This window comes from Hyla sarda, chromosome 5 (genome assembly GCF_029499605.1).
Source record: "Hyla sarda isolate aHylSar1 chromosome 5, aHylSar1.hap1, whole genome shotgun sequence".
NCBI lineage: Eukaryota > Metazoa > Chordata > Amphibia > Anura > Hylidae > Hyla > Hyla sarda.
The window spans coordinates 95380464-95404057 of NC_079193.1; the positions used below are offsets into that span (position 1 = coordinate 95380464).

Sequence of the window (23594 nt, forward strand, 5' to 3'; positions counted from 1 at the left end):
TGAGGAAAAATTTTGATTTTATTAAAAACAGGAGACGGACATTATTACATTATGCACTCTTTCTTTACTAATAGTGGCTACAAATCATAAGATCCCCAAATAAAGTGTCTTAGGGTGTGCTTAAAATATAACTTTTATTCTAAGTTACTTGTAAGATAATGGGAAACAAAAATATGTGTACTTGTGTATTTCAATCACCAAAATTAACATAGGGATCACTGACAAGTATGGGTAACCTTAGGTGTGCTCTGCTTGATTCAGCCAGCACAACCTGGTACAAATCTTAGTCAGATTTCCTAAAATAATTCACAATAATATCGCCGACGCATTTCTACCAGTTGCTGTACTGGTGTCGGGCAACACATAATGGTTCCCTATCATTACTCACGGTTTCCTATGGCTGTCAGGGGTCACGCACAACCTGCTGTGTCGCAGGGAGCTGTAAGTCCACAGCTCTGCTCGCTCCATGTGGCGAGGTTCCGGCGTCTGACATCACTTACTGTCAGCGACCGGATATACGCGCACAGCCGCGCACGCCTCCATGACGCACCTAAGGAGGCGTGCCCGATGTTTGTTTACATCTGCGGCTGTGCCAGAAGTCATACCCGATCGCTGATAGTAGCGGAACGTGATGTGGAGTAATTAAAGACTTGGTTCATAAGGCTCATTTATGAGCGCATTGTTATTCTTCCGATAGCTGGTTTATAGAGACTTATTACCTACACGCATTAATAGATATTGATATATATAGAAGGGAGTCAGTATGTGTGATTTATTCAGACTATGGGGCTGAGATCACCAATGGTAACGACAACAGAGACAGAGGCTGCCGAAAATCTGTGTATCACCTCCAACTCCCAGAAGTATTTACATACTGGGAAATGGAGGCAGGGTGCCCAAGCTTAAGTAAGGGGCAAGGGCATATAGCAATGTATATGACCGATTTTGTGGAGCAATTTATAAAATGTCTAATTTGAATGGGAGGATTTTGATGTGGTACTTTATTAGTTTTCAGGATGTATCCACAGGCTCGGCAATGGCCGCATCTGTGGCTACCTCGTATGTTATTTGCTCTGTCTAGCCATGTAGATGTCCCGTTGCTTTCAGGCTGTAGATGGCTTTGAACTAAGAGATCCCCTAAACTCCGTCCACGTCTATACGTAATTTGTGGGGTTGATCCTATTATGTCTTTTAGGTCGGGTCCATTCTCAAAATTTCCCAATGATGGCTAATTATATCCTGAACAATTGGGGACATCTTATCAAAGGTTCCAATGATTCTTGTCACTTGAGAGCCAGAATTAATACTTTCAGTATTGGGTACTTATAAATCATTTCTTGGTGTTTTAATGGCATTTTGTTAGGCCTGAGATAAAATAAAGTTAGGGTAACCTCTGTCTCTGAAACGTGTCCTCATTGTTTTAGCTTCCCTTTTAAACCCCTCTAGCGACGAACAGTTCCTCCTGAGGCCTTTTCAGGGGGCCCGGGTGGCAGCTCTCCCACCTCTGGAAGCTGTTCGTCACTGTTTTTTTTACCGTAGATTGTGCTCTGTAGGGTGTCACTGGCATCTCTGTAGATTTTCACATCAAGAAAATTAAGTTGTGTTTCGTTTGTTTCAAAAGTGAAAAATAGGCCCAAAGTGTTTGCGTTAATAGATCCAACTAGTTGTTCAAATTCATTTCTGGTTCCATTCCAGACTACAAACACGTCGTCTATAAAACACAACCAGATAAGTGCCTTTTCACTAAAGAATTCTCTTTCATCTGAAAATAGATGCGTCGCCTCCCACCACCCTAAGGTGAGATTTGCATAGCTATGGGCACAGGGGGACCCCATGGCGGTCCCCCTGATCTGGTGGAATATGCGACCCTTAAAAAGAAAGTAGTTTTTCGTTAGTACAAATTCTAACAGTTGTAATACCAATTTATTATGCTCATAAAAGGAGGTACCTCTCATTTTGAGGAAATACTCAACTTCCTGTAAGCCCACTTGATGTCTAATTGATGAATATAACGCCTCCACATCAGTGCTGGCAAGTATGGTGTTTTCACTTAGACAACTACCCTCAATCCTTTGGAGTAAGTCCATTGTGTCACGTAAGTATGATGGCAAGGTGAACACAAACTGTCTGAGAATTTTGTCCAAGTAGACTCCAACATTTCGCGCCATGCCACCAATACCGGATACAATCGGGCGACCCCTCAATGGTGTTAGGCCCTTGTGTATTTTTGGCAAGGCGTAAAAAGTTGGAGTCACTGGCGTAGTGGGTTTTATAAATTCAAGCCCATTTCAGCTAATTAGATTTTTTTCAAAAGCATATGTAAGTATAGCAGTGAGTTCCTTAGCATAGTCAGAAGTGGGATCACTCAAGAGAATCTCGTATGTATCACGATCATCTAGCAGTCTCTTGCACATCCGGGTGTATTTAGTTCTATCCATTTGCACTATGTTTCCTTCCTTGTCTGAGGATTTAATGATAATTTGATCATTATTTTGTAGCTGTGCAAGAGCCTGCCTTTCTCTGAATGAGAGATTGTCCCTCAGTCCCGGGCTTTCACTGTTTCCCGAAGTTGAGAGAGATCTCAAAACCTTGAGTACAAGTTCCGAAAATACATCTATGCATGAGGTATCTCCTATAGGAGGAAAGCTTCTTTCTTTTTTTTTTTCTTTTAAAACGAGTTTTATTAGAAGGTCATAGAAATAGTACACAATACCAAAGCGGCGGTACATGAGGTATACATAGGTTGTCTACATCAAAAACAAATAACGGAAAATGTAGCACAATAATCAAATATAATAAGATAGACAATCTCGTAGTAACTGAAGAGGGTGCTGGCTGCAAGCTATGGCCCTCGCTGTGGAAACCGTCTAACAGTACTGAGCATGAGGGATAAAAAGTTCTAGAAACAGATATAGAGGAAACAGGAAGGAGTGGGAGCAGGAAAATAGAGACAAGAGGGAGAAATAAAAAGGAGTGGGGGGAGAGAGGGGAGAGTTAGGGGCAGGGGGTGTAGATGGCGGGAAGAAAACAGAGAAAAGACGGAGCACTCACCTCAGGACCTCCGAACGCCTCCTCCCCCGCATCCCCGCCATCCTCCAATGGGTCGTCCAGTAGTCAGGTCAATATATCACTAAGCTCAGCCGTCAGTAGGGAGAGGGGGGGGGTTAGCGTAGGGACAAGTACAGACAGGAGTTGGGGGGGGGGAGCGCAAGGAAAGTGAGGGGGGAAGGGTGGTCAATCCGTCCTATAAAGGGGCGTCTCGATAAAAGTCAACCAGGGTTGCCATATGGCCACAAACTTATCATTACGTCCCGAGGAGTCGGCCATCAATTCCTCCATTCGAAAAAGGAAAAGAATCTCTGCATACCAGTCAGTGAGGGTGGGAGGGTGTATGTCTTTCCACCTCCTCGGTATAACCGTTCGGGCTGCCGTCAACAGGAAATTGGACAATAATCTAGAGGGGTTCCTGCGGGAAACCGGAAGTATGGAGAGGAGAAGAACCTTTGGGTCATTGTGAAATGATACTCCTGTAATGGTCTCAATTCGGGAAACAACCGTTGCCCAGAAGGAGGCAAGACTGGGACAAGACCACCAAACATGCGCCATGGTGCCCACCTCCGTCCCACAGCGCCAGCACAGGTTCTAAGTTGTGGGGTAAATCTTGTGTAACAAGGAGGGCACCCTGTACCATCTGGAGAGAATTTTGAAGTTAGTCTCTTGAGATCTGCATGAGATGGACAGCTTATGACACATGCCGAAGGCCACGACCCAGTCCGCCGGGGTGATGGTCGTATGCAGTTCCCTCTCCCACGCCCTGGTATATGTCGGTAACTCTCCAGCCATCTCTGTTAGCAGTAGGCCATAGATTTGGGACACAGGTTTGGTGGGCGGGGAGGAGGATGCGTATAATTCCTCAAATGGGAGGAGAGGTCTATGTAAATGAGGAGAAGAGAGTTGTGCTACGAAGATATCTCTTGAACACAGCTAAAAGCTCCCTAGACACCCAGGGGAGTTTATGTGCGTCCCACCCAGCCAGAGCAGTCGGTGACAACCAAGGCAGTGACAATATCTCATAGTCCGTATCTGTCAAGTCCACCTCCACCCATCGCTTAGCGGGACGACCATGAATGAGGTCCAAAAAGCGCGCCAGAGAGGACGCAACATAATATGCTTTACAATCAGGGACCGCCAGACCTCCTGCCTGTTTCCGCCTGGTTAGTATCCGTTTGGCCGTCCTCGATGGTCGCCCCGCCCACACGAAGGAGCGGATCAAAGAGTCTAATTTTTTGAAAAAGGACAAGGGTAGGGCCAGGGGAATAGTTTGGAAAAGGTAAAGCAAGCGGGGCAGCACATTCATTTTTAAGATGTTAGCCCTACACAACCAAGAAAAGGTCCACTTAAACCATTTAGCTAAATCTCTTTCTATAGTCGACAGCAAGGGCTTAAAGTTAAGGGAGTACGTGTTAGTCAGAACGGCTGGAACGTGTATCCCCAGGTATTTGATGGAGGAGGAGGACCATTTAAAAGGATGGGTGGTACGTATAACCCGCAGCTCCTCTGGGGGAGGGTGATGTTCAATGCAATGCTCTTTTCCATGTTCACTTGATGGTTGCTTAGATAGGAGTATCTACGAAGGGCGTCATCGAGTGCGGGTAGGGAGGAAGTGGGAGAGGTGAGAAACAATAATAGGTCGTCAGCAAACGCAGAACAGAGGAGCTCGCCACTCCCCACCGGGAAACCCTGAATATTAGGGTCGTTCCTTAAGGCGATCAGGAGATGTTCCATGCATAAGACATAGAGTAGGGGGGAGAGCGGGCACCCCTGTCTCGTTCCGTTACGGATGGGGATTGGGGAGGAAAGGGACCCATTAATCTTTATTTGCGCACTAGGGTTATTATATAAGGCTTTAATTCTACCCAACATTAGTGGGCCAAGTCCAACCTGCGTCAAGGCAGCCTCCATGAACCCCCAGCTCACCCGGTCGAAAGCCTTTTCGGCATCCAGAGATAGCAGCATCAGTGGTTGATTCCGAGAGATCGCACGATGCACTAGGGAAAAGGATTGTCATGGGTCTCCCGGGAGTGTATAAAACCTGACTGATCCGGGTGAACCAGGGGCCCAAGGACCACCACCAGCGTCTCCGCTAAGAGCTTAGCAAACAACTTGGTGTCTATGTTAATCAGTGAGATAGGTCGGTAACTCACACAAAGATTGGGGTCACGACCCTCCTTCGGGATCACCGTAATATGTGCACGCAGGGAATCAATGGGAAAGGTTATGTCCTGCGTGATAACGTTAAACGAGCGGCATAAGAGTGGGGTCAGCTCAGCCTTCAGGGTTTTTAAGAACTTCCCTGTATACCCATCCGGGCCTGGGCTCTTGCCTGCGGGCAGGAGGCCTATGACTCTCTCCACCTCCTCTACAGAGAATGGGGCCTCCAGAGATTCAATAGTGTCTGAAGAAAGGCAGGGCAGTGCCGTCTGTGCAATATAGTCACATAGTGAGGGCGGAGTGGGGGGAGAAGGGTGGGGACCAGGTGGTGGGGTGGGGATGTTGTATAAATCAGTATAGTAATGCTCAAAGGCCTTCAAAATGTCCTCTGTGAGGAAGCTCCTCCCACCCCCTGGACTAGAGATAGATGGGATATATGAGGTCGCACGGGCATCCCTAAGAGCGCTGACTAAATATTTACCCGGCTTATTGCCCCACTCATAAAAGGTTTTGGAACACTTTTGTTTGTAGCATCGGTATGAGTCGTTCAAAAGTGAGCAGATATCATGTCGCGTTTTGACGAGGTCTCTCAGGGTGGACTCCTGCAAAGTTTTCTTGTGCAGAGCCTCTAATGACTTCAGAGTGTCAAGGAGGCGGCTCAAGTTTGCCCGTTTCTCTTTTTTGAGGCGCGAGCCGTGTTTAATTAACACTCCCCGAAGCACACATTTGAGCGCTTCCCATTGATAAGGGAGAGGAGTTAGATCAGCAGCATGATCAGTCTGGAATTGGGCGATCGTGGATTTCAACTCTGAGAGACACAACACAACGAGAAGAAGTGACTCGTTCAAGCGCCACTGAAATCTAGGGGGAGTAAGTGAAGGGATCAGAACTTTGCAATACACAGGGGCATGGTCTGAGAGATACAAGTTCCCGATTTTAGTGGAAGAAAGCCTGGGAAGGTGATAGTGCGGTATGAATATATAGTCCAGTCTACTATACGTCCTATGTGGGCTCGAGAAAAAGGTATAATCTCTGTCTGCAGGGTGTTGGAGCCGACACACATCGCAAAGCTGCATGGAGTGGAGAGAGCAACGTAAATTACTAAGTTGCCGGTACGGGATTGCAGTTCGCTGTGTGGACGTATCCAACAGGGGCTGCAGCGGGATGTTGAAGTCCCCACAAAGTAGTAACATGCCCTGGGAAAAGTCAGATAACCTCTCCAACGTGTGGGTCAGGAAGGGGATCTGGGCCGTGTTGGGCGTGTAGATGGTAGCTACCGTCACCACCTGGTCCAGGACCCGACCACGGACAAACAGGAAGCGTGCCTCAGGGTCGGAGCAGACCTCCTGCATCTCAAATGGCAGAGAGTGATGAAAGCCGATCGAGACCCCTCTAGAGCGGGAGTCCGGGTTGGGGCAATGGAACCAGGTGGGGAAGTATCGGCTAAGTCTGTCAGGAATGTGGTCAGTTTTGAAGTGCGTCTCCTGTAGGCATAGGATGTGGGTTTTCAATTTGTGCATATGATAAAGGATTTTAGACCGTTTTTCAGGGACGTTAAAGCCTTGAACATTGAGCGTGGCAAGGGTTATGGCAGTCATACTCACAGTCAGTCGGGACGAGGACCGGTGAAGTGACGGGGTATGCGGCGGCAGAGGGACGGCCAGAGGATTCCCGGAGCGGAGAGCGCACACTAGGAAAGAGAAAGAGAAAGGAAATCAATAGGAATACACACAAAAAATCAAATCAGAACAGGATAACTGAAAAAGAAAGAATAAAAAAAAAACTTGCTAGGGGAATCTACGTGCAGGTAACAAACCTGCAGAAAGGGCGTACAGAACGCACACCCGCCCTAATCGGGGGTAGGCAAAACAATTAACAGTACAATCAGAAAGGTCTGAGCCAACTAAGTAACTAAGGGGTCAGATCGCTGGATCCGCTCACAGTCATGGTATCACATGTAGAAACCTGGATCCCCCTCGGGGGTCAGGAATCAGCAGCAGTACTAGGGGAGTAAAAATGGAAAACAAGGAGCCATGGCTAACTGGAACAATGTCCTACGGAAGTCTCCTTTCGGAGGCCCAGAAGACAAAAATTAGAAACTAGTCCAGGACTTATGACCGTCAGCCCTGGGGACTATCAGGAGAACAGCGGGCCGGTCAGTTCTCAGCAGAGGTGCCATCTGAGCGTCGCCTCGGTCTGCGTTGTCTCTGCGGCATTGGCCAGTCCGGATGAGGACGTCTGACCGCCTGCCTTTGGGATCCAGCTCCAGCCGGAGCAGAAGCGTAGGGGGCTTGTAGGAAAGCAGTCCATTCCGGGAGGTCCATCTGTGGCAGTTCAAGTGAGGCAAGAAACCGTGGCAGGTCATCTGGGGATCTCAGGGTTGCAGTAGTGTCACCCTGAGACACATGCAGGGTGAACGGGAAGCCCCAGCGGTAGGGCACCCATCGATCTTGAAGGACTCGGAGCAAGGGTCTAAGCAAGGCACGTTGGCGCAGGGTACGCCTAGACAGGTCAGGGTAGATCTGAATATTCGCCCAATCAAAATCAAAGTCGCCCTCTGGCGTACTTTCATCATCAACTGTTCCTTTAAGACATAACGGTGAATCCTACAGATGACATCCCGCGGGTGTGACGGGTCAGTGCTGGGAGCCCGAAGGGCCCTATGGACTCTGTCTATTTCAATAGAGGAGCCAGGAGGGCGACCTAAAATCAGATTGAAGATGTCCGTGACTGTCGGGAGGAGGTCTGGCGTACGGGTAGCTTCTGGGAGCCCTCTCAGTCTCACATTGTTACGGCGATTCCTATTCTCTATATCGTTCATGTGGTCAGCAAGGGCTCGATGAGTAAGGGAATGAGAGGAGACAGTGGACTGCAGGTCAGTGATAGTATGAAGAACCGTAGACTTGAACTCCTCTAGTGCACCAACCCTCTCCTGCAGGGTAGAAATGTCATCCTTGACCGGCTGTAGGTCCTGTCGCCAGCTATATTTCATATCAAGTTCCAGGGCCGCCATGTCCGCTTTGGTGGGAAGTAGCGCCAGAAGGGCCTGTAATTCTGGATGACCCTTCAACAGAGCCACAGCCTGAGCAGGAGGAGGCAAGTCAGGAGCGAGCATGGCTGGTGTCATAGTTGGGCCCTTTTCAGTGGCAGGTGTTGGCCCAGGTGAGGCGCTAGGTCCCACAGGTATTATCCCTCCTCCCCTGTTTGCTGGTGAGGGAGAGGGCAGAGTATGGGTTGAGCAGTGGGGAAAGTCATGGCCAGTACCAGGCAGTGCATGCTGGGCAGATGGGAGAACAGGGGTGGTTGTCCCGTTAAACTGGTCCTCCACAGCGTGCTCCCCCTCTGAGGAAGATATATACAGTCCCGGAGAGTCTGGGGGGTTTCTGAGGATCGGGGGGAAGCTCTGTGATAATGTGGGCGACAAGGCACCTCCTCCGGTCCCAGAGATGGTGGGGAGGGCAGAGGGCCCCCCAAGATGCTGCCCCGCAGAGAGGTCCCCTATATCTTCTACCTCAGCTGACATGGCCGTCTGCGATGAGGGCTGCTCCAGGGTCGTGGCAGCAGCGGGAGAGTGTGGCGCACGGAGCTGCATCTGTGAGGGAGCTGACAGCAGAGACGGGACTCCTCTACCAGACTCCGGTGCAGAGCTGTGTGGGCCTTCCGGTCCGGGGCGCAGAGAGGACACGTCCCTTCTTGCCGAGATTCCAGCCGCAGCAGGGGAAGAGGGCTCACTCAGCTGGGATCTCCTGGGTAAGTGCAATAGTGCCGGGAGATGGTTCCGGTGCAGCCCGGCAGTGGCACCGCTCCCTTTCTTGTCAGCACGAGGGGGTTGGTGGGCGTCTTGTCCGGGTGAGGCGTCCGCGCCATCTTGGAAAGACCCGCTATCTCCCCGTGCGGTCCTTCAAGCTCCTGTAGAGGGCTAAAATAGTTGGAGATGGTCACCGTAGGATGCTGGGGTGATCCCCTGTGCTTGCGGTTCTTCCCCGACCTCCGTGTGCTCATGGGTGCAGAATAATTCCCCTAGAATAGCGGCCGTGTAGCGGAGCTCAGTAATCCTGCTGCTGGCGTCTCACATGGCTAGCCACAACCCCCAGGAGGAAAGCTTTTACTGGTTGGTGTTACGCCTAGCGCTCCGGGTCCCCGCTCCTCCCCGGAGCGCGTACGGCGTCTCTCTCTCCGCAGCGCCCCGGTCGGTCCCGCTGACCGGGAGCGCTGCACTGTCATGGCCGTCGGGGATGCGATTCGCACAGCGGGACGCGCCCGCTCGCGAATCGCATCCCAGGTCACTTACCCGTTCCCGTCCCCTGCTGTCATGTGCTGGCGCGCGCGGCTCCGCTCTCTAGGGCGCGCGCGCGCCAGCTCCCTGAGACTTAAAGGGCCAGTGCACCAATGATTGGTGTCTGGCCCAATTAGCTTAATTGGCTTCCACCTGCTCCCTGACTATATCTGACCTCCTCCCATGCACTCCCTTGCCGGATCTTGTTGCCTTGTGCCAGTGAAAGCGTTTGTGTGTCCATAGCCTGTGTACCAGAACTTCTGCTATCCACCCTGACTACGAATCTTGCCGCCTGCCCCCGACCTTCTGCTACGTCCGACCTTGCTTCTGTCTACTCCCTTGTACCGCGCCTATCTTCAGCAGCCAGAGAGGTTGAGCCGTTGCTAGTGGATACGACCTGGTCACTACCGCCGCAGCAAGACCATCCCGCTCTGCGGCGGGCTCTGGTGAAAACCAGTAGTGACTTAGAACCGGTCCACTAGCACGGTCCACGCCAATCCCTCTCTGGCACAGAGGATCCACCTCCTGCCAGCCGGCATCGTGACAGTTGGTTTGAGGTCTGTGAAGGGACCCTGTCCCAAAGGGTGTTCGTTTTCACTCAATAACGAAACTAATTCATTTGTTGTTACATAATCTTCCGCCGAGATGCCCAAATTTTAACCCTCTCGTCTATTGCGCATTTGAAAGAACTTATGCCATCTTAATTTCCAGGTAAATAAGGCTATATCCTTTGTCCATTCAAATTGGTCATATTTGACTGTCGGGACAAAGGATAAGCCTTTTAGGAGGACCGATTCCTGTTCAACAGTTAGTATTAAGCTAGATAGATTGATTATTTGGGTTTTTTCAGGTTTTTCTATTATTTTTGTGGGACATTCAGGGTAAGAGGTGGAAACCTCAGTTGGTGAGAAGATGAGGATCCGCCACATTGTGCGGTGGGATTGTTATTAGCCCCTCGGTATCTGCCTCGGCCCCTACCTCTACCCCCTCTTCCTGTGCTCTTATTGCACCCATCTCTTAGAACTAGCTGATCTGGTCTCTGAAAGATCAGTGTCAGACGTTGACACTTCTGTTTCACTTTCTCTGACAGTAGGACTTTTTTCCAAGACTGTATAGACTCGATTTTCTTTGAAGTCCGCAAGATCCCTGACAAATTGGCTATGCTTGCGCAACTTTAGATGGTACTGATATTTCTAAATCTGATTCTGTAATTGGGTTTCTTTAACGGAAAATTCAGGGTTGCTTTTAAAACGTAACACGGCCTCCTTTTGTTCCTCAAGTTTGACAAGCAACTTTTCAAGGGTTTTCTTTTTCTCTTCTAGAAGAATTTTCATGAATTCAATAGAACACTTTGTAGCTTCCGCTTCCCACTTAGTGAGTACCGCGGGTGTTCTTAATCTAGAAGAGACAAGTATCGGGACTCTTAGGCCCCGAGGTACAATGGCTTGTTTTAGATAGGTGTCAAAGTTTTTTACCTCCCAATAGGAGGCTGCGTATTACTTATAAAGATGGGTAAGTTCCCTAAATGATGAGCGCATAGATGGAGTAAATTTGGGTTGAACAAAAATATTCTCAGAGAAAACGTCTCTTGCCTCTGATAGCCAGCTATCTGTATTTAATGCGTTAGTAATAAATCCCGTCATACCAAGAGTAGATAAATATAAATACACAAAAGGCGCAGATAAATTTGGTCCTGCGTCAGACCTAGCTTACGCATGAATTATTCACCCAGCTACAATAACTACAAATCATAAGATCACCAAATAAAGTGTCTTAGGGTGTGCTTAAAATATAACTTTTATACTAAGTTACTTGTAAGATAATGGGAAACAAAAATACGTATACTTGTGTATTTCAATCACCAAAATTAACATAGGGATCACTGACAAGTATGGGTAACCTTAGGTGTGCTCTGCTTGATTCAGCCAGCACAACCTGGTACAAATCTTAGTCAGATTTCCTAAAATAATTCACAATAATATAGCCGACGCATTTCTACCAGTTGTTGTACTGGTGTCATCAGGGAGATGAATTATCATAGAGCTATCATATAAAGACAATGTCATATATACAGGGTAGAGCTGTTATATAGGTAATGCCTGATATCCTGTAAGGAAAAAATGCAGGTCGCCTGTAATAAAAAAAAGCCACAGCTCTCTCCCTTTAGAAACCATCCACAGTCCCGGATAACCGATTTGGTCCACCTAGGAAAAATAAGTACAAAGGGACCCGTCAGTAGTCACCTAAAAGAGAAAGTCAGTGAACACATAATGGTTCCCTATCATTACTCACGGTTTCCTATGGCTGTCAGAGGTCACGCACAACCTGCTGTGTCGCAGGGAGCTGTAAGTCCACAGCTCTGCTCGCTCCATGTGGCGAGGTGCCGGCGTCTGACATCACTTCCTGTCAGCGACCGGATATGCGGGCACAGTCGTGCATGCCTCCATGACGCACCTAAGGAGGCGTGCCTGATGTTTGTTTACATCTGCGGCTGTGCCAGAAGTCATACCCGATCGCTGATAGTAGCGAAACGTGATGTGGAGTAATTAAAGACTTTGTTCAAAAGGCTCATTTATGAGCGCATTGTTATTTTTCAGATAGCTGGTTTATAGAGACTTATTACCTACGTATTAATATATATTGATATATATATAGAAGGGAGTCAGTATGTATTATTCATTCAGACTATGGGGCTGAGATCACCAATGGTAACGATAACAGAGACAGAGGCTGCCGAAAATCTATGTATCACCTCCAACTCCCAGAAGTATTTACATACTGGGAAATGGAGGCAGGGTGCCCAAGCTTAAGTAAGGAGCCTCTTAATAAATATCTACAAGAGGCACCTGGGTATAGAGGGGTTAGGGATGGGGGGAGAAGGGGAGGGGAGTGGGGATCCCTAGTTGTAAGGTGACGGGCGATAAAGCAGGGCCCTAAGGATTCTACACTATCCCTATTTTACCCTAATCTCGGGCCCTATATCCTAGGAGGGGTGGCCGCCCTAAAAAGGGTGGTCCCGCTCTGGAACCTCCTGTTGCATCCTATAAAGGTCTATCTTAGGACAAGTGGGTCAACCACTAACTCCTCCAGGCCTACTATGGCCTTCCCTGTCTGCCTAGATGATCACCCAAGGTACCCTATCCCTCATAAAAAAACACCCAAAGTTAAGCTGTTCATTAAGCCCTTTGGGGGACACCGTATCTAGACGGTGTATCCATCGACATTCTCTTTGTAGAAGGAGCTTATCCAGATTACCCCCCCTCAAAGAGGGAAGCAACCTATCAATGCCCAGAAATTGGATGGTTGAAGGGTTTCCATCATGGTGTTGAATAACATGGGCCGCCAATGAAGTCTCACTCCTATTACGGATGTCCCCCACATGCTCAAGCACCCTAAGACACTTTATTTGGTGATCTTATGATTTGTAGTTGTTGTAGCTGGGTGAATAATTCATGTGTAAGCTAGATCTAACACAGGACCAAATTTCTCTGCGCCTTTAACAGAATATGAGAAGAAGAAAAAAAACTTGTACAGTACAGCCAAACATGCTGTGGTATCTTAATAATCAATAGGAATAGGCCATAGGTAATATAAGCAGGTGATGTCCTAGAATATTCCTCTTTATTTGATGATATAGTTAATTAATAATAAATAGAGAAACTTATAATAATGTACCGGAAGTTGAAGTAGATGGACAATGAGGAACCAAATCAGAGAGTTGAAGAAATATTATGATATACGGATGTAGAATTCAACCAAAAGAGAACACGTAGAAAATAAGTTAATATCCTGAAAATAGAAATAAAACAAAGGAATGTGTAATTCATAATATTAGGGATGGGATATATATGGGAGGGATGATGTTCGTCTCCTGTCTTTAATAAAATCCATATTTTCTGTTATTAGGACTAAGAAAATCTCCAGTTTTATTGAAAGACGGAGACATTATTTCAAGTTTAAAGCTCATAATAATTAATAGACAATGAATATATATATTATGATAAAATAAAAGATAATTATAAAGAAATATTAAATAACTCACATAGAAATATGAGGTTCAGGTTTAAAATAAAATGTTTTAAACGTGGATTCAGAAGACCAGTCTGCAGCCTTAAGAATGTTAGATAGAGAGCCGCCAGATTGAAAAACTTTTGTAGACATAGCACTTCTGGTAGAATAAACATTAAAGATAGAGACATCTGTGCCTGCCAACATCATGGATTGTTTGATCCATCTGGCCAAAGTAGGAGATGATACCGGTAAATGAGGTTTACAATAAGATATTAATAATTGAGAAGAGGATATATGTCTAAGAGGTGAAGTTTTTTGTTCGTAAGATTTAAGGCAACTTACAACACATCATTTTTCATTATGTGGAAAAGAAGGATAAAAACGCTGACGAAAGATTAGTTTTAGTGCGTTGGAAAATGAAAAAAATTACTCCGTTATGAACATATTGTCTATGAGAAAGATTAAGAGCTTTAACGTCGGATATTCTTTTAATAGATATTAAACATAAAAGAGAAGCAAGCTTAAAAGAAAGGAATTTCAAGGACAAAGAATCGTTATCTTCCCAAGAAGAGAAAAGATTTAATAGAAGATTGATATCCCATGTTGAAGGAAATTTCGGCCTAGGAGGCTTTTGAGATGAATACCTCTTAAAAGTTTGCATATAAGAGGATTTTTACGAAACAGGAATGGAATCGATGGAAGAATGATAAAAAGAAAATAGCTGATCTATAGAGATTAATAGTACAGTATGCTTTACCAGAATAGAATGAAGAAGAGAGGAAGTTAAGGATATGAACTAAAGGAGCATGAAAGGGATCCAGATCCCGTTGTGAGCACCAATGAGTCCAAAGTCCCCAGGCCGATCTATAAGCCGATTTGGTACCTGGAGCTTCGGATAAGATTTGTTTAGTTGATATTGAAAATTCCGAGTCATCGATTGGTGGCCCGAAATTTTCCAAGCAATCAGGTTCAGTTGATTTGATTGGATTAGGGCATGAATATTCCCCAAAGGAACCAGGAGAATTTGAGAATGTGAAGGGAGGAGTCTCGGAATGTCTATTAACATCCCGAGAAGTTGAGGGAACTAGGATTGCATTGGCCACCATGGGGTGATCAGAATCAAGGTGAATTTGTTGATGAGAACATGTAGGAGGACTCTGGATATGAGGGGAAAAGGAGGAAAGGCATAAAGGGTTTCTGTGGGCCAAGGTTGGCGAAAGGCATCCACACCCGAAGAATCTGGATCTGGACGCCAACTGAAGAAATGGGGAAGTTGTTTGTTCAGTCGAGAAGCGAATAGATCTAGATAAAAAGGTCCCCGCAGAGAATACATTTTTTGAAAAATAAAGGAATCCAATTTCCAGTCGCTGGAGTCGGTGAGAAATTGGGAGTTTCAAGATATTTCCGCTTTCAGGATAATGTCTTTGTTTAGACAAAAATGCCATATGGCCTTTTGTAATGTTGGCGAGCAACTTGGTTTTTGTACCGCCTAGGCAGTTGATATGTTGAACCACAGATATGTTGTCCTTCCGAAGAAGGACGAAACAATGAGAGTGATGTTTCATTCTTTAGAGCAAAGAATCCCACCAAAAACCCCTTCCTCTTCCGGCCTTGGCAAAAACCTTGGTGTCAAAGACCTTTTTTTTATTGAGGTCTGGGCTTTATCTAGGGATGAAAATAACCACACGTATTAAGATATATCCTTCAAAAAACTTTTGCCAAAGAATAGACCATCTGTGGAAGTTGAGGACTCATTGGTGGCCAAATGGGTTAACTGTGAGTCCATCTTCATTAAGATTGCGCGGTGTCTCTCCGCACACATAGCTGCATTGGCATTACCAAAGAGACACATAGCACGTCGTGCCCATCCTTTAAGGATTTCCACGTCATCTGGGATTCCAGTAAAAGTGGACACTTCTCCCAGGTCCAGGATTTTAGTAAGGGGACCAAGGATATATATTTAGGGTGTTTTCCTGACTTTAATAAATATCTAGTCAGGATTGGATCTATATCCGGAGTCATGGCCGCATTGAGCTGTAAAGACGGCCTTGGGCATTCAGCCTGTAATTTATAACGTTGCGCTTTGTCTAGCGACTTACGGATCCAAAAATGTATATACTTAAGGACCTGGGGTTGTGGGATCCATTCCCCAGATCTGGGGTGTTTTATATGTGATGGATTAAAATACGGGACCCCACTCCCATCCAGTATAACCTCATCAGATTTTTTTTATATCAGGTAAGTTAGGTTCACCCTCATCAGAAGCATCTATATAAAGATCTTCATCTAGGTCAGACTCCTCCTGTTCTGAATCTGAATAGTCGCTGGAGGATTCACAGTATGAGTCAGGTTTGACCCATTTTGAGACTTTCTTAACTCGTTTATTCACTTCCTCACAGGTTGAGGGTTTGGGGTGTATAGCATAGACACTAGTCATAGTGCTACTATCTTGAGTGTAGCGTTTAGAGGAAACCTGGCCTGCTCCCTTGTGGATTTTATGAGAAATACGGGAGGAGTGGTTGGTCGGACTCTCTTTTTGGTCGTACATTTACTGCCTTTTGAAGATTTATCTTTTTCTTCTGCTTCAGATTGAGGGGAACATATAGTTTGAGGTCTCTGAAATAAGCCAGAAGGAGGAGCTGAGGACTGGAACGGCAGAAGCTGAATGGAGCTGACAGGATATACAGCCCGGGAGAAGAAGGCAATGTCGGGAGTGAAGAAGAATGGATAGCTGACAGGATACTTCAGGTAAGATCACGTGATAAAGGTTAGCGGCGGGAATAAGAGGAAATTATCAGCTGCGCAACACAGCACGAACTGAAGGGGAGACACGTGACCAGCCGTTATGTAGGGATGATACAAAAAATGGAGAAATATCGTCAAAAAGGGGGGAAATTATGTTGAAAAAGGGGGATGAAGATGATAAGAGGATGATAAAGAGAGAATGAGAGATAAGTGTTACGCCGAGCGCTCCGGGTCCCTGCTCCTCCCCGGAGCGCTCGCGGCGTTCTCCTCTCTGCAGCGCCCCGGTCAGACCCACTGACCGGGAGCGCTGCACTGACATTCACGATGGGGATGCGATTCGCATAGCGGGACGCGCCCGCTCGCGAATCGCATCCCAAGCCACTTACCCGTCCCGGTCCCCGGCTATCATGTTCTGCCGCGCGCGCGCCAGCTCTCTAAGATTTAAAGGGCCAGTGCACCAATGATTTGTGCCTGGCCCAATCAGTCTAATTAGCCTCCACCTGCTCCCTGTCTATTTAACCTCACTTCCCCTTCACTTCCCTGCCGGATCTTGTTGCCTTGTGCCAGAGAAAGCGTTTAGTGTTGTCCAAAGCCTGTGTTCCAGATCTTCTGCTGTTGCCCCTGACTACGACCCTTGCTGCCTGCCCTGACCTTCTGCTACGTCCGACCTTGCTCTTGCCTTGTCCTTTTGTACCGCGCCTGTCTCAGCAGTCAGAGAGGTTGAGCCGTTATCAGTGGATACGACCTGGTTGCTACCGCCGCAGCAAGACCATCCTGCTTTGCGGCGGGCTCTGGTGAATACCAGTAGCAACTTCGAACCGGTCCACCGGTACGGTCCACACCAATCCCTCTCTGACACAGAGGATCCACCTCCAGCCAGCCGAATCATAATAATCAATAAGAATATATGAAAAAAGAATTATCAATAAATAATACATATATAATAAATATATGGCAATAATGAACGAAAATGAAATAAATGAGTAAGGATAATAAAAAGAAAAAAGGGGGGAATATATGTATATATAAAATGTATTACAAGATACTGCAACATTTTATGATTTGCATCTATATATATATATATATATATATATATATTTTAGGAATGAAATATATAATATGGAAATATGGAAAGAGAAAAAATATGTGGGAATGAAAGTAAATAATTATTTATAAAGAAATAAGAAATAAAGGAATAAAATATACCGTATTTATCGGGGTATACCACGCACCGGCCTATAACACGCACCCTCATTTTACCAAGGATATTTGGGTAAAAAAAGTTTTTTACCCAACTATCCATGAAAAAATGAGGGTGCGTGTGTGTGTGCGTGTATACCCCGATATACCCCCAGGAAAGGCAGGGGGAGAGAGGCCGTCGCTGCCCGCTTCTCTCCCCCTGCCTTTCCTGGGGTCTAGAGCGCTGCTGTCGGCCCTTTTCACCCCCTGGTTATCGGCGCCGCTGCCCGTTCTGTCCCCCTGACTATCGGTGCCGGCGCCGATAGCCAGGGGGAGAGAAGCGGCGCCGACAGCCAAGGGGAGAGAAGGGGCAGCGGCACCCATTGCCTCCCCCCATCCCCGGTGGCATAATTACCTGAGTCCGGTCCGCGCTGCTCCAGGCCTCCGTCGTGCTTCCCCAGCGTCGTTGCTATGCATGGCGCGGCGCTCTGACGTCATGCGCCGCACCGTTCAGCGCATAGCAATGACGCCGGGGACGCACGACGGAGGCCTGGAGCAGCGCGGACCGGACTCAGGTAATTATGCCTCCGGGGATGGGGGGAGGCAACGGGGCAGCGGCGCCGGCAATGGGTCACCTGCTTATATTACCTATGTCCTATTGGTTATTAAGATACGACAGCATGTTCGGCTGTACTGTTCAAGTTTTTTTTACATTTTTCTTCTCATATTTTGTTAAAGGGGTACTCCGCTAAGACATCTTATCCCCTATCCAAAGCCGTGATGTCACAATACTCCGGCCCCATGATCGGCAGTCATCAGACCCGGAGCGAACATGCTCCGGGGGCTGATGGTAACGGGGTGCTGCGTGAAAGATCACGGGGGTCCCCAGTGGCGGGACTCCTGCGATCAGGCATCTTATCCCCTATCCTTTGGTAGCAATTGGTAGGGATCCCTTACATTAATATACACACCACACATAAACACTTAAATAATTTGGCCACTTTGGTAAAATATGGCAGTAGCGGGGTGCGTGGCCTAGCATGCGAGGGAGAAGCAGCTAATCCGCAGAGCTCCGGACCCACGGCCTGTACTGAGGGACACTGACCCACCTTCATGAGCTCCAGAAAGGCTGGGAGACACAGGAGATCACGGGGACCCTCACAACACCCCCCCCGGTCCCGATCTCAAACTTTTTCGGCCCGCTATCGGAGCTCCAGGAGCCGCCAGACCCGATGCCCTAACATTCCAAAATGGCACGGGCGCCTCCTGCTGTGGACGTGCCTCCTCCCTCGCCGCCAGTCACGCGGCGCACAGTGGCTGGCTCAGCTACCGCTGTGCCTCAGATGCAACTGCAGGCCCTGCTGGACCTACCGGTACGGGCGAAATTGTCTGGCGCAGCCCCCGGTCGGCAGACCCCTCCAGGAGACCCGACCGGAAGCCAGAACCCCCAGCTGTGGCCTGTGCAATCCTCGGCTGGGACTGAAAACGGCGACAGCGCGTCCCGGATGCCTGCCTCACAACCCGGCTCCCCCATGAGTGGGAGTATGTCGCCCTCCCAGAGCGTCCCATCTATATTCAGGAGCCCTAGGGGGTCCCCGGCCTCCCAGCAGTCCCTCCTGGATTGGGACCCCATGCTATTTTCTGGAAACCTGACACAGGCCAGCAAACTCCCTGTACCAGTGTTGGCAGCTGAAGGGCTCAGAGGTCCTACCCCCCTACCACTGCCCGGCGAGCCGGTGACTATCTTGACCTTCCCCCTCTGGACATTGTGCTCAACTAGCTTGGCATCACTCTCCTGTTTGTGCAGTAGCCCACCCTCTACCGCTTAGTTCTCATGGGCAGTGCGAGGGGCCGAGGGACCCATTGTCTTCCTCCCTCCCACCTCCTGCTCAAGCTGTGGCCTTACTGAAGGGCCACCCCGAACTTCAAGCACTTCTTGCACTCCTGCCGAGTGCATAAATATGTCTTGAAAGAACAGCAAAAGTCAGACAGAGGGGTGAAGTGGAATTTGATGGAGTTATCCTGCAGCTATAGCCGGACCTTTCCAGATGCACTCTCCGGCAGAGGGCCCTCCTCAGACCATTGTTGAGGATGCTCCAGGACCGCCGCCTGCCCTACCGCTGGGGATTCCCCTTTGCCCTGCATGTCACCTCAGGAGATGTGGCTGCTACCATGAGAGACCCTAAAGACTTGCCTCACTTCCTTACTGCACTTGACCTTCCACCCATTTCTTTGCCGGACTGGGTTGCCTTTCTGCGAGATCCCTATCCTGATCTGTCGGCCCCTGGAACCTCCCAGAGGACCCTCGCCAGGCGTCCCAACCCGGGTTGGCCGTTGCCGCAGCGTCAGAGGAGACCAAGACGCCTTTCTCCGGGGCCACCCTCGGAACCCTGACCTCAGTGACTCATGTACTTGTTTGCGGCTCCTCTGACCCTCCTAGGGGATGACCTTAGTGCCTCAGTTTGCGGTTCAGGTCACTTTAGTTGATGTTGGGAACCTCTACCTGACCCTGTCCCTCCCTCGCCCTTCCCTCCCCTCCCCCCTCAGTTCCCAATCTCCTCCCCCTTCCCCTCCCCTCACCCCCTCCCTTTCCCAGCCCTGCCTCCCCCGCCTCGTCCTTCCCTTCTCAAGTCCCACCACCCCAAACCTTGCCCCTCCATTCCCCCTTCCCTTCTTTACCCTCCCTCGCCCTCCTCCCCCCTTTATGCTTTCATCCTGCTCCTCCCTCAACCTATACCCCTGCCCCCTTGTCTTGCCCTCCCCTCCACTCCTCCTCTTTCTACTCTCACTCCCGCCACCCCCGACCTCGCCCCTCCCTTCCCCCTCATCCTCTTTACCCTCCCTAGCCCTCCTCTCCCCTCCACCTCCCCCCCTCCTTTGTTTTCCTCCTGCTCTTTCCTCATCCTTGTGCGCTCCCTCTACTCATGCCCCTTCGCCTTACCCTCCCCTCTTCCTCCTATACTCTTTCTACTCTCATTTCCATGTCCCCCCCCTCACAGGTATCCTTGCCCCAATTGCTTTCTCCTTCCTCCCTTACCCCCCCCTCCAAGTGCCCCCCCTCCCCAACCTGTCCCTGGGTTGTGGCCCCCCCGATACCTTCCTGCTCGCTGAGGACTCCTGACCCAGCTTTCCTGAGCTCCCTCTTCAATGTTATTCCGGATCATTTCCCTCACACATTTCTGATAGAGTGCCCCCCGTGTGGGGCCTTCCAATACACTAGCCCATGGCCGTGGGCGAACGTAGTTGCCTGTACATGGCTTTACACTTAACCTTTTTCCTTTTTGACCCTCCACTTAGTTGTGCTAGCCTTTCTCGCATACCCCCTCCCCCCACATAGGTTGGGTGTGCTTACCGCACACCTGTGTGACAGCTGTTGGAGGGCTGTCAGTAGTTTCCCTTTGCACCTCTAGTGCTTATTGTTGAGAATTCATGCATTACTATACTTACGATTGTTCTGAAAATCTTGGCTCAACTAGCCTTACTTGTTTGTTCTTTTTCTCTTTCCACAGGGCATGTTCCTGACTGACCGCTTGTTCCCCCACCGCTCCTCTCCCACTTGGCTGGTTGCCGTACGGTGGAGATGGCTGCTATCAAAATCACCACACTCAACGTCCAGGGGTTCAACGTACCGGAGAAGAGATCCCAGGTCCTCTACCACATGCACAAGCTAAAGGTGACCATCCTCTGTTTACAAGAGACTCATTTTAAAGGTAGGCCACATACCTGACAGACTGAGCAGATATTATTCGACTTGGTTCCACTGTCCCAACCCTGACTCTCGCTCAAAAGGGGTCTCTATTGGGCTCCATAGGTCCCTACCCTTCACAGTTCAGGAGGCTAAAACGGACACGGAAGCTAGATACCTCTTCGTTAAAGGGCTGATATTGAATCAGATGGTAACGATAGCGACAGGGTACGCCCCTAACTCTTCCCAGGTCCCGTTCCTTTTGAGAGTCCTAGATGACATGGCAACCTTTGCCGAGGGCATGCTACTCCTTACTGGTGACTTTAATCTCCCTGTCCACCTGGTGCTGGATACCTCTGCGCAGCGCTCTGCTGTGTCCTGTCGCCAACTTAGCCTCCTGCGGCAACAGCTCCACGCTCTACAGCTGTGTGATGTGTGACGGCTCCAGCATCCGGGGGATCGGGACTACACCCACTTTTCTTCCCCGCACAGGACTTACTCTAGGCTCGATTACATCTTTCTGACACATCACCATCTACCCCGACTATCCTCTTCCCAGATAGGTAACCTATTTCTTTCTGACCATACCCCGTGCACTGTTCCCTGTATGTGCCCTCACTAAGCACTCCGCAGTTCTCGTGGAGGCTCAATGTGTCCCTCCTTCTAGACTCCCCGTGCATAGCTGACCTGAGGAAGGCCATAGCTGACTTCCGGACAGACCATGCAAAGGATCCTACTACCAAACCCCTACAGTGGGAGGCGCTTAAATGCATTCTGCGGGGTGTTTTTATCAGTCATGGCACACGTCTCAAAAGGGAAAAAGCAGCTAAGCTCAGGAGCCTAATGACACAACTTCACGCCCTGGAAACACAGCATAAGAGGTCCCATTTGGACTCCACGCTGAGGGACCTCTTTAGGGTCCGCCACGAGGTCTGTGCTTTGCTTAATGACAAATACAAACTTTATCGCCAAAGGTGTTCCAAAGCATTTTATGAATGGGGTAACAAGCCGAGTAAACTCTTGGCTAGGGCTCTCCGGGACCAACGAGCGGCCTTGTATATCCGATCCATAAAGACACAGAGGGGAGAGAGGTCGCTTCTCACCTCAGAGATTTTGGAGGCTTTTGAGAAATACTACACTGATCTCTATAACCTCCCAGCTCCAGTCGCCAGGTCCCAACCCCCTCTCCCACTCTCTCTAGATGCCGAAAAGGCATTTGATCGGGTGGACTGGGGATTCATGGAGAGCTCGCTAGCGCAGATCGGCTTAGGGCCCTCAATGTTGGCTCGAGTGGCGGCCCTGTACAGGGACCCTCAGGCTAGGGTGCGAGTGAATGGCATGCTATCTTCCCCCATACTAATCCGCAATGGCACACACCAGGGTTGCCCGCTCTCCCCTTTACTTTACGTGATTTTTATGGAGCACCTCCTAACCGCGCTCAGAAATGACCCAGACATTAAGGGATACTCTCAGGGGGAGACGAGCACCTTTGCTCTGCCTTTGCGGACGACCTGCTCCTATACCTGTCCTCCCCACACACCTCCTTACCAGCAGTCATGCGGGTCCTTAATCTCTATTCGCACTTCAGCAACCATAGGATAAATATGTTCAAGAGTGTTGCTCTTAACATCACTCTCCCACAGACTGTAGTTAATAGTCTGAAGCGGGAACACTCCTTCCGATGGGTCACGGAATCGTTCCGATACCTGGGAATACAGGTTCCCCGTATGCTCTCCGATGCTTTTGCCCTCAATTTCCTTCCCCATCTATCTGTTATGGAGAGGGACCTTGAAAGGTGGTCTAAGGGAACTTTTTCCTGGGTGGGTAGAGCCAACATCCTCAAAATGAACCTCCTCCCCCGGTTGCTATATCTATTTCAAATAGTGCCGATAGCGATCCCCTCCTCCTACTTCCGAAAACTTGACAAGTTGTTCGCTCGATTCATCTGGGCTGGGCGGCCGTCGAGGATATCCAGAAAGACTTTAATTAGGCGTAAACAGGCGGGTGGACTGGCGGTCCCAGACTGTGGAGCCTACTACGTGGCAACCTCTCTGACCAGATATCTGGACTTCCTCCTTGGCCGTACGTCTAAGAGATGGGTGGACCTGGAACTTCATGGCGCGGGGACTGTGGTCCTGGCTTTTCCCTGGCTTCCAAGAGATGCAGTCTCGGTGTCCACTATACACTCTCTGCCCTGGGTTTCGAGGGAACTACTGATTGTGCTAAAACGTACCCTACATACCTCTGGTCTCCTGACACATGATGGCCCTCTCACCCCGGTGTTGGGGAATCCCAGATTTCCGCCGGGCCTGACGAGCTCCTCTTTCTTAGGTTTGACGGACCCCCCGACTCTCCCTCTGAGAGACATCCTGACTGGGACGCAGCTGCGTACCTATAACGACCTGGTACTGGACCATTTACGTACCCCTGCTAGACACATGCAGTACGCTCAGCTTCGGCACTTTGTTAGTACAGAAGGTAGGAACC

The 23594-nt window shown here is 48.9% G+C and overlaps 1 long non-coding RNA gene across 1 annotated transcript in view; it reads left to right on the plus strand.

The window, feature by feature from the left end:
- Positions 1–23594, plus strand: part of LOC130273346 (uncharacterized) — a 56708-nt gene that overhangs the window by 19298 nt on the left and 13816 nt on the right. The window contains exon 2 of the long non-coding RNA XR_008843962.1: positions 20932–21132. This is a non-coding gene — a long non-coding RNA (uncharacterized LOC130273346). The remainder of the gene's footprint in view (positions 1–20931; positions 21133–23594) is intronic.